This window comes from Myxocyprinus asiaticus, chromosome 33 (assembly GCF_019703515.2).
Source record: "Myxocyprinus asiaticus isolate MX2 ecotype Aquarium Trade chromosome 33, UBuf_Myxa_2, whole genome shotgun sequence".
In the NCBI taxonomy this organism is placed as follows: Eukaryota; Metazoa; Chordata; class Actinopteri; order Cypriniformes; family Catostomidae; genus Myxocyprinus; species Myxocyprinus asiaticus.
The window spans coordinates 39,426,479-39,438,881 of record NC_059376.1 but is presented as its reverse complement, the minus strand read 5'-3'; positions in this window follow the sequence as shown (position 1 = coordinate 39,438,881).

The following is a 12,403-nucleotide window of genomic DNA, read 5'->3' as shown; positions in this document are numbered from 1 at the left end:
TCAAGCTTCCTAAGCAACCAACTGGCCCGGTTGCTAGGGAGGGTAGAGTCACGTTGGGTTAACCTCCTCGTGGTCACTATAATGTGTGGTTCTCACTCTCGGTGGGGCACGTGGTGAGTTGTGCGTGAAGCCTCCACACGCGCTATATGCTCTGTGGTAACGTGCTCACCAAGCCACGTGATAAGATGTGCGGACTGACAGTCTCAGACGTGGAGGCAACTGAGATTCGTCCTCCACCACCCGGATTGAGGCGAGTCACTACGCCACCACAAAGACCTAGAGCACATTGGGAATTGGGCATGCCAAATTGGGGAGAGAAAGGGGAGAAAATAAGAAAATAAAAAAATAAAAACTGAAATATCACAATGACATATGTATTCAGACCCTTTGCTATGAGACTTGAAATGTAGCTCAGGTGCATCTCATTTCTCTGGATCCTCTTTGAGATATTTCTAAACTTTGATTGGAGTCCACCTGTGGCAAATTCAACTGTTTGGACATGATTTGGAAAGGCACACACCTGTCTATAAGGTCTCACAGCTAAAAATGCATATCAGAGCAAAAACCAAGCCATGCGGTCAAAGGAACTGCCTGCAGAGCTCAGAGACAGGATTGTGTCAAGGCACAGATCTGGGGAAGGCTACTATGGAGTGGCCTCCATAATCCTTAAATGGAAGAAATATGGAACAACCAGGACTCTTCCTAGAGCTGTCTGTCTGGCCAAACTGAGCAATCAGGGGAGAAGGACCTTGGTAAGGCTGTCTTGGCTTTCTTCCTTGTTGCTGTTGGTCCCATCATATTGGCTGCTGCCATGAAACTAACCACCATTAGGACGAGCAATGCAAAAGGTGTGTATTACTCCAATTACTGGTGACAATAGTAACTGCTAAAATAATGACAATGCATACACAAACTGTGCTTGTTGTTTTTAATTAACACACTACTGTAAAAAAATGTTTTTAATTTTAATGGAAAAAACTGTAAAAATGCTACATTTAAAAAACCTTGATTGGTAGTTACCTTAAAATATACGGTACAAAATGTAAATATATTTAAAAGACAATACATGTAGTTTTACAGAAATTTTGTAAAAATAAAATTTTTTAGATGTAAAAAGTCTGATTTTCCTGTGTAATTACTGGTAAAAATGTATATCATGTTTAACAAGAGAGTAGATGTACTTTTTACAGTAAATTATTGTTAAAATTACAGTAAAAAACAATAATTGGGCATTCCCAGTATTCCCTGCGTGACCCATTACTTTCATTATATTTTATGGGAATAGTTATGTTTCTTCTTCTTTTTAATATCATGTATGTACTTTGGGGTGTTCTGTGTTGTATTTGATGTAGTTTAGTTAATGTTTAATGTATTATTTTAATTTCACATGTTACCCTGATGGTGTTTAGTGTTTGTGTGAGTGACACTGAGCACTGTCTCTACATGGTTATTGGTCATTGCTCCTGGAAGTGCCACTATTGGTGAACTTCATGTCATAATGTGCCCTTCTGTTATTACTATGGTGATTAAAAATCCATTATAAAGTAAAAAGCAGATTTTTACAGTTTTAGAAGGTTGATATCAAGTTTATCATTTAATAATATAAATGACGATAATGCACTGTAAAATATACAGACATCAAAATTACAAGCCTGAAACGTGGTTACCGTATTTTTTACTGTGAATTTCTGGCAACAACAGCTGCCAGTTTTTTACCGTAAATGTAACAGGATTTATTTAATTTTTTTTACAGTGGAGTGTCATGTTGGCCACTTTCTTGGCTGCTAAAAATGCATCCTTGCATGTAACATTACAAATTACAAAGGACCAATGTGTAAGCATTTTATTTTCTCAGCTGCAGTTAACAAATCAGAGCCAACCTTCCTCCTCTGTCTTGAAGCTGACAACTGTTGTTTATGTCACATACATACATCCTGTAGTGCCTGCCTGCCTGCTTAAAGTGTCCTGTCAGTTTCAGTCCATTAAAGGTGTTTCTGATGAGTTTTAGTTTAGAATTAGATATTGGACCAGTCCGCCTCCATTCCACTCTTTAGCTTCAGCAGTGATGACAATTGTTTTTACTGTACAAAAGACTAACTCCGCTTATATATCAGATAACAAAGGCCCTACTTACACGGTTACTGATGATGACTACTTGGATGCATGAATAATTTTCCTTTTCGAAAAAGGAAGAACAGACATGAAGAAAAAATAAAAAACTTTTATCTGTTGTATGTTTTTTTTTTTTTATTGGAATGAATATTATTAAATATGTTTACCTCATAAAGTGTTACATTTACACAATGTAAAAAAATATATCATTTTATGCACAGTATTTAAGTATGTGAAACATCATGCCCATTTGCTTAGTTTTCAGATTCATATTTTTTTATTCATTTTTTACATTTAGATGATGATTATTATCACTGTATATGAACCGCTTTGGAACTGTCTGGCCTTTCTTTTCATATGGTTTTCATGCCGCTTGAGCCACAACCATTAACACACTTACTATAGTCCTTAATAAACTCTTACTTTGGAGGGGGGTGGGGGGTGCATCTCCACAGTTCCAGTGTTTCTCTGTCACACTTTTGGTAGCCAATTTTGTAACTGTTTCTAACAACAATTTTCATATTACCATTTAAATTTTAAATCACTATCAAGGACAAATTGCTTTTGCTGTAGCTTTCCTCATTTGTCAATTGCTTCACAAAAATGTCTGCTAAATGAATAAATGTAAAATCTAATTTGAGTAAAACTCAATTTCACCAGCACTGTTTTCCTACCACAGTAATTATGACTGCATCCAGTAGGGGACAGTTGTAGCTGTGGTTTGGTAATGCCTGAATATTGAGTTGTAATGCATTCCAAAGATTTGTTTTAAGATGGTCTCATATTTTGATTATTTGCATGCTTTTAGTGAATGGGAACTGCAGATTATCAGAATTAGTTTAGAATTAAATGCTTTTTAATGTGGCAATTTATCAAGCTTTTTAAACATTTTTACCCAGAGATTTGATTTGCCTCATTTATAATCTGTTACTCATGTATGGGGGGTTGGAGGGGAGGGGTGGAAACTCATCTGGCTATTGGTCAAACTTATTGCACAGCCCTGGAGGCAGGACTTATGCTGTGTTCTATTCAGGTCGGATGTGGGATATTCCTACTTGATATCTCTGATCTCCAACCATAAAGGCATTCCATTGCCTGATGCTCAGAAGATGACGTTTTAGAACGAAACAAAACTGCAACGCTCACCTTAGCTTAGCAGGTGTTTGACTGTAACCAGAGACGTCTCCTAGCAACCCAATTCATAAAAAACCTGCAATGCTAGCATTTGTGCTACAGGTGTACGATTATCAAAAGATAGTATCATTTATCATGTTTTGAACACCTGCTACTATGCTAAAGTTTGTAAACAAGCTTTAATATCATGTAATGTAGGAACTTTGAGTCATTTATCGATACTCTTTAATAAAAGTGTATGTTTATCACTTATTTTGTCCTTCCTGGGTGTCTTCCTGGTTTGTGAGACGTCACGCACCTGCATCTCGGAGAAGTTGGAGTTGAACATTTCCGCATGAGTTCAAAGGAGGTGGCGGCGGGTGAGTTGCGACATGCGACGTGAGCGTACGCCGCCTTGGTGGTTTATGTACGCTATGGTCGCCGTGTTGTCGGTTCGGACCAACACATGCTTGCCCTGAATCAACGGCCGGAGCCTCCTCAGGGCCAGCGATACTGCCAGCATCTCTAAGCAGGTGATGTGCCATTGGAGTCGGGGCCCCGTCCACAGCCCCGACACTGCTTGCCCGTTGCACATGGTAAAAATTAATTTTACATTAGTTAATTTAACTACTTACCACTTTTCCCACAAAGATTTGCACTTTAAAAATCAGCTCTCCCGGAATTTCTGTTTTTCACACTAATGGCACTTTTCCACTGCACGCAATGGTTCGACTCGACTGGATTCTGCTCGCTTTACTTATCTGAGCTTGTTTTTCCACTGCAGTTTAGTGCCGCCTCAGCGTGGATGGGATTATAGGCTGATCGTCATAGTTGCACTGCTTCTACTGCCGTGACATCATCATAAACACGACACAAACATTACTGACCATAAACAATAACACGACCACTAGCTGTTAGTTTCTAGCTCACTGTGCTGCATAAAGTAGTTGTTGCAAGGTGATTTTACACAAGTGTAACAGTTAAATTGGCCTGGTTCTTTTAGAAGCAAGCTTTCCAGTAGCTGGTCAACTAAATAAAGTGAAGCTTTCAAGCAGAATATAGAGTTAACGTAACAATACGTACCATCCTCCATCGTGGACTCCAACAACACCGAGTCCAGGGCACTCTCCCTCCCATTGCTCGCCAGTCTATTGCCATAGATAGCATCCATTTGGTCGAACCACTTCCACTTTCTTCTGTTTGAACCACACCAGCTGTTGTGGTCCTTGATGGTTCTGTAGTCACTTTTACGTTTTTTTAACTTTTCCCTACACTGTTGGTAGGTCCAGTGGTAGCCATGTGCGGCCAACAGCTGAAACACTTCCTGAAAGACTTTTTCGTTTCACGTCGTTCGTCACTAACGAGAGGAACGTCTGCACCTCGTTTATTGACCACGGTGTGGTTTTGCGCACAGCCATTTCTTTTTACAATTCGAAAATCGCATGAACACATGATATTGCTATCGCTGTTGGTAACTTTAAAACTAGCCGGTTGATGTCCCATGTTGCAAGTCCAGTGACACTGGTAGTGACAATTCTCTCTGACCAATCATTGATCTGCAGGGTTTTGACGTCACATTTAGTATCGGCTCAGCTTGCTTGGAACCTCGACCAAGGTGGTACTAAAAAAAAGTTTCAGGTTCCAGGTACTATCCACAGTGGAAAACCCCCAAAAAGCGAGCAGAGTCGAGTCGAGCTGTACCATGCAATGGAAAAGCCCCATAACAGGAAGAACAAGGTGTCACTAAGCTATAAAAGTATATGTTCACTTTAGATACACTCTTTAATATGAGGACAAGTATGTTTGCTTTATAGTTAATTTTATTGTATTCAATAGTGCCAGATAGGGGCTCTGCAACAGTGTTTAATTCCAAAGAAACTAAAACCCTTAAACTTTTACTTTTATTTTATATTTCCTTTTTTATATGCTTCTTGTAACGTCCGATAACGAGACAAAGTTCAAAGTTTACAATATTTATTATTTACAATAAATGTGAGCAGTCACTGTGGATCTCGAGGGATAGATTCGTGGAATCTTCAGTTGAAGCTTAGTGAGGTGCAGAACGACGCCCAGCAGGGTAGGGTGATCTAGCTCCCGACACACGGGCAAAGACAAGGTATCCTCCATGGAAACCCAGCTGACACGCAGCAAACTGGAAGGCAACCACACACCCGACATGCGGCAACCAACAGATACACGAGACAGGACCAACTAGGCAGAGAGAGTAAGGTTAGTTACTTCACACCAAACAACAATTAATTATCACTGCTAATTAATATTCAAGAATGTACAGACCCTGATAAGATTTCTAAGGAAATCTTCCATTTTTACAGTAAGCTGTACTTCTCCTCTTATTCCTACATAGATGCTGATGCTTTCTTTGATCACATTAAGGAATGGATGCCTAAAGTGGATGAGTTTTAAAAATGTATGCGATGCAGACATCAGTATGGATGAAGTGGAAAATCCATGAAATGCTTATCCTTAGGCAAATCTCTAGGTTCAGATGGTCTAAAAATTCATTTTTATAGGCATTTTTGGGAATATCTTAAAGACCTTATTTTCCATATGTTAAAAGACATTTCTGAAACACTCTTCCAGCTACTACAAAGCAAGGGATCATCACTCTCATCCCCATAACCCTGTTTAATAATGACTATACAATTTTTACTCATATTTATTTAACCAGGATTAAAAACCAGTATTACACAAATTATGTCAGATACACAGTCAGGTTTTTTAAAAGGTTGGTCAATTCATAAAAATATACAACTTGTGCTTGACTTACTGAATTATCATTATTTAATTAAAGATGAAGGTTTTATTTTATTTTTAGATTTATGTATTTTTTTAAAGCTTTTTTTTTTAAAGCTTTTGAACACAAATTAATTTTTTGTACTTTAGAATTATTCAGATTAGGAGAAATCTTTATAAATTTAGTTAAACTACTTTATAAGGACACTAATAGCACAGTCTTATTACCAGAGGGTATGTCACCAAGATTTTCAATTGATAAAGGAATTAAACAAGGTCATCTCTCCTTTGCTCTTTATCACTGCAGCAGAAATGCTCTCCATTCTTATAAAAACTCAGATTTTGAAAAATGTACAGTGTTAGGCAAACAGCTGGCAATCAGCCAATTGGCAGAGGACACAACCATAATCATGAAAAATAGTAACCAAGTTCCAAAAATCCTCAAAACAATAGAGCTTTTTTCTAGGGCATCTGGCTTCAAATTAAACCTTAAAAAATTACTACTAATTCATAACTCCCCTCTGTTGACAATTTATAATATCCCTGTTAAAGCAACAATTAAATATCTAAGCATACACATTACAAAGGATAATAACTCACTAAATAATCTCAACATAAATAAATGATCAATGTAAATCTTATTTGAATTTGTGGTCTCAAAGAGACATCTCTACTATTGGCCGAATTTGTCTTACAAAAATGGAGTGCATTTCAAGATTCATCTACCCAGCTTTCTCGATGTCATTTGCCAAAAATACAATAAAAGCTATAAACCAGGCTAACTTTAATTATATTTGGAAAAGAAAACACTACATTAGGAAAGGAATTATGGTCAAAGAGTATGAAGAAGGAGGGCTAAAAGCCATTGATATTGAGTGTATTAATGGTACTATTAAAACGAATTGGCTAAGATACTTTTTGAAAAATGAAAACAGTTTTTAGTTCCATGTCCCAAGCAAAATTTTAATGAAACAAGGAGGCATCAACCTCCTTCTTAGATGTGATTATGACCTAAAATAACTCCCTGTTAAGTTATCTGTGTTTCATCAACAGGTATTACTATATTGGAAGATGATCTACAAGCATATTAGCCCCCATAACATCCCATTGTGGAATTGTAGATACGTGGTATTTAGGAATAAATCTTTATTCTAAAAAAATTGGTTGGAGAAAGGATTATGGTCTTTGATGCACCTACTGGAAAATACCGGAACCATTATGCCTTATGAGATTTTTTGTTAAATAAGTTAAATAACCAAAAACAGTATGATAATGTTATCAAAGCAATCAAAATTCAGATGTCTTACAATTTATATCAAAGTAATGTAATCCCTCATCTTCCTAAGCTTTTGGTGAATGGACTTGCTTACATTAACCTAAAATTGCCCAACACCACAATCCGGAAAGCATTTGGCAAGTAATTATACCCATTTTCTTCAAACAAAAACTAAGTTTTTCAAAAGTTTTCCAACGATGAAGCTAAGAAATTAAGAACAATCGCACCAAAAGTGAAGGAAGTCCAATTTAAAATTCTTAATGCAGTATATCCTTCCGGAGAATTTAAGATATCGATTTGTTCTAGATCATAACAGTTGCTTATTTTGTGATGAAACAACAGAACATTTATTTTATGAATGTAAATTTGCTAGTGCCTTTTGGGAAGATTGGGAAGAGTGCATTACTGGTTATTTCCTAAATTTGACAATTTCTCTGAATTAACAAAAGAAAATGTGATCTTTGGTATATTTATGAAAGATGGAACACGTGACTTAGCAATTAACACTAAACCGAATTTCTACATATTTCACAAGGAGCTGTGTCATTATTTCTTATATCTGAAATTAATGGAGAAGAAGCATACCTTGAAACTATCTAACTTAATAGAGGAACTTAAACTTGCAGAGAACGTCCTGGTTACTTGCGTAACCTCCATTCCCTGCTTGAGGGAACGAGACGTTGTGTCGATGTAGTGACACTAGGGGTCACTCTTGGGAGCCCAAGACACCTCTGGTCTTTGATAAAAGGCCAATGAAAATTGGCGAGTGGTATTTACATATCACCCCCCCAGACATACGGGTATAAAAGGAGCTGGTATGCAACCACTCATTCAGGTTTTGTGCTGAGGAGCCGAGACAAGGTCCCGGCCATTTCAGCAGGTAGTTCAGCGTTGTGGCAAGAGGGACACAACGTCTCGTTCCCTCCATCAGGGAACGGAGGTTACGCAAGTAACCAGGACGTTCCCTATCTGTCACTCACTCGACGTTGTGTCGATGTAGTGACACTAGGGGTCCCTATACGAAATGTCGCAACTAGCTGAACTGTGTTACGTGAACTGGCGGTGTGTGACGGGCAGACCACTGTGTGCCTCGTAGCCAGCACACCAGGCCAACACTTATCCTCCCCCATCACTCTTATGAGTGTCGAACGGCCCTTTGGGGACAAGTCGACTGCCCAAAAGATAGAGACAGGCTAGCCCAGTTGTGGCCTCTTATGCTCTTTTTCTTTTTCCTCTCCACCCCATAAAAAGGATTTAACCAACTGGGGCCACCAGGTCTAGTCGGGGGGGGGGGGGGGGTGTCACTCCCAAGGGGAAGACACTGCGGAGAAACCACCCTGCCCAAAGAGGGGGGGAGGGGGTATTTTGAGTGGAAATACATCTCATGGTCTTGCCGAGCTTTGTCGGAAGTCTGTCATGTGGAAAAGTCCCATGGTAGGACCTACCCTGCGGGGGAGGAGTTTCTGCAAGCATGGTGACTGGGGCAGAGAGGCCTCTGCCCAAGTAAGACGCAGTTTACCAACAGGGAAATGATTTAGCCGAAGATATACGTTGCATGGGGTTACCTACGGGGAACCACCACACGCGGAGCAGCTACCCCAGTACAGGGCTTAGTTAGCACGTGTACTGAGCCGGCAGAGAGTTTCTCTGCAAACTCGTCTGCCACAGGGCTTGGAGGAAATCAACCAGGGAACACAGTTTGTGAACACTACTGGGAGTCAACAGCGCACGTCTTCAGCTCAGGGGAGGTGAAAGGCGCTATGCGCAAGCGATACACCCGGCCAGCTGTCCCGGACTTACCTGCTTGTGCTTGCCACTACATGGGACCCAGAGATTGTAGAACCTTGCAAAGGTGTTGGGTGTTGCCCAGCCCGCTGCTCTGCAGATGTCTGTTAGAGAGGTGCCACTGGTCAAGGCCCAGGAGGCCGCTACACCCCTGGTAGAATGGGCACGTAGCCCTACTGGGGGCGGCACGTCCTGGGCGTGATATGCCATTGTTATGGTGTCAATGAGCCAGTGGGAGATCCTCTGCTTGGAGACAGCGCATCCGCTGTCCACCAAAGCAGACAAAGAGCTGCTCAGAGACTCTAAAGCTCTGCGTGCGATCCAAATAGATGCGTAAAGCGCGCACCGGACACAGCTATGTCAGGCTGGGTCTGCCTCCTCCTGGGGCAGCACTTGCAGGTTCACCACCTGGTCCCTAAAAGGGGTCGTGGGAACCTTGGGCACATAGCATAGTCAAAGTCTCAGGATCACGTGAGAGTAGCCCAGACCGAACTCCAGGCACATTTCACTGAAAGAGAACGCTTGCAGGTCTCCTACCCTCTTGATGGAAGTGAGCACAGTCAGGAGGGCAGTCTTCAAAGAAGAATGCCTTAAGCTCAGCTGACTGCAAGGGCTCAAAGGGGGCTCTCTGTAGACCGAAGAACTACAGAGAGGTCCCATGAGGGAACAAGGCGTGGTCTGAAGGGATTCAACCTCCTGGCGCCTCTCAGGAACCTGATGATCAGGTCGTGCTTCCCTAAGGACTTACCATCCACTGTGTCGTGGTGTGCCGCTATAGCAAAAAAACAGTAAAGAACTGGCAGCAGGGTTGCCAGCAAGTAACTGTAAAATTAACGGTGTCTTGCTGTAGCTGAAATTGACAGTTTGCTACTGTTTTTGCAAACACAGCATAAAGCTGTAGTGGCCAGCATACTGTAAAAATATTGTGTTTTACTAGGGTGACCATATTTTTCCTGGACATGTCCTCTTTTTTGGACCTTAAAGCGTCCGGCCGGGATTTTTAAATTTGCAAAAATGTCCGGAATTCGGCTTTAGTTGCATTATGATGTGCATCTGGTCTAATACTTCATTGTGTGTGCACGCATATTTGCATTGCTTTAACACCTCTTTGTAAGTCCCGCCTTCTCGCACACAATCGGTCAATTATAAGATGCTTGCAGCAACTATTGGCCAAATTCCTGCCTGTCAATCTCTCCGCGAACGCGCGAAGCGCTGTTGTGTTCAGAATCAAACAGTTGCTTGACAGTAGCAGCAAATGACAGCTGAGTAGAAACAATGTCCAAACGAAAGTGCAAATTTACAGAAGATTTGCACAAAAGATTCCCATGCTTTCGTCCTGGTCGAGATCCGTGGGAAGCAGAATGTATGACATGTAAAGCTGGCACTTATGTGTCAGTTGCTAATAAAGGTGCAAGTGATTTAGAAGCACACATTAGCTCTGCCAAGCAAAAGGTGAAAGTTCATCAGGAAATTAACGGACTACTTTTTGCGACCAGGTAAAATTGTTATCACATTGCTTCATTTTCCATGGCTATTCAAAATAATAGTAATATTAAATGAAGGAACACTCATGGCATCAAATATAGTACATGGACATTCAAAAGAATGTTAGAAATTTGTATTTATTTATATATATTTATGTTATGCTAATAGAGTGTCTTTTTCACTGAAGGTTTGCATTCATAGTAACACTGTTTTGAACCCTGTTATTCCACCCCACCCTGTAAACAAAAATGTGTGTTTTCTGTAAACAAAAATTGACTGGCTGGAAGAACATAATATAATAAAGAAGGTCCAATTTCCCAGCTCAAGAGAACACTAATCACCATAATGGTGACTTCAAACAAAACACAACTATTGATAACAAAACAATAACACTAATTAAACTAAGACTTCTATTAAGTCTGAAAAAAAAAAAACATTTGTGCATGTGTTTTTTTTTTTTTTTGTTTGTTTTTGTTTTTTTGTAGCTCCAATGCATTGCCAAAGCATACATAATTATTCAAGCAAAAAGGCATATGGGTATTTTACCATTATAATGGTAAATATAGAGCTATACTGTTATTTTACTGTGTACAGGTTTTTTTTTATTTTATTTATTTATTTGTATTTATATTTTTTATACAAAATATACTGTTCAATCCTGGCAACATTTTACATTTAATTAGTCAGACAAATGAAGGCTGATGTGAGATGTTAAAGAATAGAGTTGGTCAGAAACATAATGAACACTAACCATGTGCCACAAACTTTAATTTTCATGGGGGTTTTTAAAATATACATTTCAAAATGTCACTATAGCTTTCACCAAGATGCAGGGCTGCCAACTCTCACGCACTGAGTGTGAGAGTCATGTAATTGACACTGTTCTCACATTCTCATGCCACAAGTCCCTTTTCTCCCGCAGTCTAACGTCGCAGAGCAAAGAGGACAATGACAGCGCATGGACAGACAAGACAGAGCAGGCAGCACCATGCAGCAGCGAGTTCTTCAGATCAATCAGGGGGAAACTCTCGCTCGCAGCCCTGAAGATGATATCATGATTTTGAATGTTCATTTTCCCCTAAAGCCTTGAAAACAACAGCTATTTACTGTAACACTAGTCACTTCACAGTGAGCCTGCTCTTGATCTCCCAGAATGCAACATTTTTAACAGCAAACTATTGTATTTAAGAATCACAGTAGTTTAAGTTTTACAGTGTAGGGTACCGGAACTCTCGAAAACAGCATGCCGACTTCCTGTGTGATCCTGTTGGCTGCAACCATGACCAACATGGTTATGTGTACAAGTGTCCCAATGTGCAGTCAAAAGTCATTCACACACACGCAGTCTTAAGTCTTCATGTCTGCTTGCACATTGTGGCCAAACACCAGAAATATGTAAGACAAGTAAGCAGTCCAAAGTCCAAATCCGAAAGCGTGAGTATAGGGACAGGGCAGATGTTTGGACAAATGTTTTTTGTTATGTTCCTGTTATGTTTCTTTTTAGCTATTCTGCACTTTCTTTGAACACAGAGTGAAGTGAAAATGCAAACCATGCTATTCCACAATATCACCTAATAAAAAGGAAAATTGTTTGAAGAACGTTGAAGCTCCTTCAGATGTCCTTTTGCTGGTTGGTTGGTTAGCTTTGTGCAAGTACATTAGAATATACTTTGTATACAGGACATAAGTAACTTTGTGTGTATATACAGTATGAATAAATGTATGTATGCAGTATCTGACTGCATCATATTTTTATGTTATGTACACTGGCGGCCAAAAGTTTGGAAATATGTACAGATTTTGCTGTTTCAGATGGAAATTGGCAAAGTGGCATTCAACTGATCACAAAGTATAGTCAGGACATTACTGATGTAAAAA